Raw genomic sequence first — 4,381 nt, forward strand, 5'->3', positions numbered from 1 at the left:
TATTTCATGAAATGTTTTTGACACTATTCACATTTCAAATTTCCATTGGGTGCACATTTTATTTAGTTATTACCTCTTTTCATATTATTTTGTATTGTCAGGGGCAGAGTCTGTCAGCCACATGAGGAATTCAAATAGCCTTCACATGCATGAGGGATTCACACGTTACTGTTTTTAATTTTTAATCAGCTTTACTGTTTGCTGTTCTCTCGTCACACTATATCAGTGGTGTAATAAGTTGCTGCTAATGCAAACCCAACCTTTCCTACCTGCTGCTGTGCGTGATAAAGATTAATCTGGCATACCGCAAGATGGCTTTTATTGTGACAAGGCCATGTCAGGACATCGTTTTGTCACTGAGCTCAGCGACGAGCTGCAGTTGCTCATCCGAAATACTCCTATGAAAGCAGACAGAGGTCGGGACGTGTTTGAACAAGATGAGCAGTCGTGGTGAACTGTTAGACGAAGAGTTGCAGGTGATTCGCTGCTCACCCTCAAGGTCACGGTGAGGCCGCCAGCTCCTTTTACTGTTACCTGCATGCTTACCTGTGGCATGAAATCAGATTGTGTTTGCTCATGGCCCAACATTAATAAAATAACATGATATGACAAAGTAGTAGTAAACCCAGAATTCTTGGACTTGTAGTATTAATGTAATACCATATGGGTGATGCAACATCAACCAGGACGGAAATATTAAGCATTTTAACTTTAATATTACAAGAATTAATCACAATATGATTACCAAGTTGTAATAGGTCTCATTACCTCACCTGTCTTACTACATCTTCTTACCCTGGTAATACAAACGATGATATGCAGCATTGTGCAAAACATTTTAGGCTCATAAATGTTTAGATTTTGTATCCATCATGCAACAGCACAAGGGAGGCGTCTGGTCTCAGATTCTTTACCATGACAACAACCCCAAGAATACAGCCAGAGTTGTGAAGAGCTATGAGTCCTGCTGCAGCCGGATCTCTACTGATGGAGCCAATCCCATCTGACACTGAGCGAGAGGTATAGGCACACCCTGCACAGGTCACCAGTCTATCACATGGCTCACATGCAAAGACAAAGAACCATTCACACTTACATTCACACTAATTTTTAGATTCCTCAATCAACCAAAGCTGCATGTCTGTGGACTGTTGGAAGAAGCCAAAGTTAATTCAGAAAAAACTGTACATGTCATTACTTTTAATAGCATCCTCACTTTACTTGTAGTTGCTAAAACTTTTGCACAACGCAAGTACCTTTAATTGAGGTATAAAAAAATACAGGAAAAATAAATGTTGTAACACCTTGTCACCAGAAAGTAAACCTGAAATTGAATTGTATTTCTTTCCCCTTTTGTCTCCACACTTCTCCTTATCTGTGATCGTAGTTCCTTTCCCACCGTCTCATTTTTATCATAATTCTCCTCTTTTCTCTCTCCTCTCGACCTCCTGCTCTGTTCTGTTGTCAACACGTACAAAAGCAGCCAGAAGAGGTGCTACTTGATAATGAGTTTTTACTTCCCCCATCCTGCCATCCTCGCTCCACATCAACCAAGGACTATTTTCACCCTTTACTTACCTGCCACCTCATGCCCCCCACCCCTTTCTCCTCTCTGTGTAATTTCAGCAATTAACATGACGGTGGTGGTAATGCCGCCATCCATTTTTTAATGTCCATGTAATGCAGTTAACTGCCTGGGAGAGCTGTAATAGATTGGCAACAAGTACAAGCAAAAAAATTATTATTAATACAACAGATTTTTCAATTACTTTTGTGTCAACGGTGTTGCCTGTTGACCTTTTTCAAAAAAAATATATTTCAGAGGCACACTGAAGTTTTCATGTTTCTTTCATTTTCACTTGCTAATTGGTCTCAGTGGGTTTCCCCTCATTAGCAGCCAGACATTTATATTCACATTGTAGTTACAACTTTAGACTGTAGCCGTGGAGGTGGCACTCAGTGACCAACTGCTTTTATTGATCTGCATCTTTTATAGTCATATCAATGCCACACAACTGAAAGGCTCTCATCCTTTGTAATTTCATATATCATAGACTAAATATGAAGATGGACGACACGTCTCCGCTCCCTCTCACTATCCAGAAGCTGAGCCAAAATATTCAGGATACCAACGCTGCCATTTTGCGCCAATGGTATCCTTTTGAGCCAGAGCAATCAGGTGGGGGGGAATGGAGCCACGGTGTCAAAATCCCATTGATACACTAGCTCGACCAATCGTGAGCCAGTCTCAGATGGAAATCATAACGTCTCACCCAATTTTTATGACATCGAATTACTAATTGAAATCAAACTTAATGGAAACATATATCAGTGTGATAAGAGTCCCTTTCAATGACAGACAACATCTTTGAGGAAAATAATTGTATTTAACTTATTTTGACTCAATCTCTATGGGAACTTAACTGCATATATGTTAGTTCTTGCAATACAAATGTTGATTAATGGAGCTTTCAGTTTAAGCCATTTTTCTTGTAATGTTAAACAGAGAATCCATTAATGATGGCTGTCATCCATAACTTCACACTCTGTTATTAAAAACTGCATCAACCTACAACCTTTTTCTAGATGTCTCCTTTAAAAAAAAAATGTTTTTTTGTGCAGGGCAATTCTTTTTCTCCCAGTTTCTGCATAATATTTGCATCTTAAGACCATAGTCATTGTTTCTCAAAATGTTATGAGACAGACCAGGCCATCTAATCACAGTAAAACCACATGGGAGTAATTGCTCACGCAGCCATAAACTTAATGGAGGTGTGCCACAAAGTGATAAAATCCTCACATTTTCTGTTATGTGAGTGAAAATCTCAAGCCGGTAAATAGCAGCTTCAGTGGGAGGACAGAGAAACATTCTGTGTAGGAAACACAGAAGGGCACAGCTAATAGGCAGAACAAAGTTGCAGAGTACACCTCCCACGTCTTCCCACATAGAATCAGATGTATAATACGAATCTTCAAATCATTTTTAGTTGGTCTTTGACAGTGTCTGCCATTTGGACCTTAACACATTTATGTCTCCACAGCTGAAAAGTCTGACAAGCCTTTCTCCACTGGGACGTGACTGACAGTGAAATGATCCGTCTCATGGCCCGGGCTCCTCAACAACGCTCTTTATGGCATGTCATCACACTGTGTTCCAGGCTGTGTTTATGTTCTGCATTTTACTTACTGTCAACAGACTCCATAAAAAGATCATAAGCAACAATGAATTCATCCATAATAACAAATATTTTCCCACTACTTTTAAAAACTATTAAAGAGACATCAGTGAGTCATCGTGCTGCAGCAGGTGACATGTTCCTTTATTACCATTGTCAGGGAATGAGGGACAAAGACACCTTTAATAATGTGTGTGACATATATTATGCCCCCCCCCCCCCAGATGTTTGATGCGGCCATTCTTCATCAAACATCTGTGCACAAGGGTTTTTCTTCATCAACCATGAACCTGGTCCCTCACCTTAACCATCTTGCTGATGTAAACACTCAGAACATCACATGTGCATTAATCCACCACTGAAAATAGCAAATGCAGAATTGAACCTGGATTTAATTAGTATTTAACCCTGTGTAGAAGTGACAGGGCAGGAAGGTCTGACACTAATACACCACAGCCGGGCTTGATCAGGATTTGTAACAACTGAATAAAGAGCCTTAATCATACCCGATTTGAGATATAAACATGTATTGAAGTTCCAGAGCAGATTGAGGAATTACTGGTGATTTTCCAACCAGATAAGATTGATATCCCCCGTAGGAAAAATTTGCTTTTAAAAGTTTTAATTGCACATAAAGTTCCATTTTCCTGGCTTAACACGGTACTTGAAGTGAAAAAAATAAAACATCGGACGTGAAAATGATAAATAAGGAGATAGCATGTCCATATCCGAAGAGCTCGCCAGAAATGAGATTAGTTGTTTGTGTTTTATCTCAAAGTAATCAAAGGGTTCACTGTTAATCCAGATGGCATCCGATATGAATGTAAAAATAAATGTCTGTGCGTCGGGGTTTGGATTTGTTAGAAGATGTGCCTTTTCATAACGTAACCTTAAAAAATGTTAAAATTAACCTTAATCCCTTTTCAGTTCCTTTTCATAGTCAAAACACTTTTATGGGATGTGTTTGCCATGTAACAAAAAAATCTGCAGACTGGCAGGAGAATTTCGTTCTGTATAATCCTCTGATACACACCAGCCTACACACACACACACTCCCACACTCCAGTATCTTCCTCTCTCTGAGTTTGTCCTGGAGGTAGCGTCACACAGAAATACACACACTTCAGTGTTTATACAAACACACACTCATCATGACTTTTCTAACCGAGGCTGTTCTGCGGGTATTCCCTATCTGTTGATAAGGG

At 39.6% G+C, this 4,381-nt stretch overlaps 1 long non-coding RNA gene across 1 annotated transcript; it reads left to right on the forward strand.

Moving 5' to 3' along the window:
- The first annotated feature begins 367 nt into the window (after window positions 1-367).
- Window positions 368-3,691, forward strand: LOC118122382. Its single transcript, XR_004698462.2, has 3 exons — window positions 368-505; window positions 882-1,020; window positions 3,042-3,691. It is a non-coding gene; the product is annotated as an uncharacterized LOC118122382 (long non-coding RNA).
- The last annotated feature ends 690 nt before the right edge of the window (window positions 3,692-4,381 follow it).

The sequence above is a fragment of the Hippoglossus stenolepis genome, chromosome 15 (genome assembly GCF_022539355.2).
Source record: "Hippoglossus stenolepis isolate QCI-W04-F060 chromosome 15, HSTE1.2, whole genome shotgun sequence".
Taxonomy (NCBI): domain Eukaryota; kingdom Metazoa; phylum Chordata; class Actinopteri; order Pleuronectiformes; family Pleuronectidae; genus Hippoglossus; species Hippoglossus stenolepis.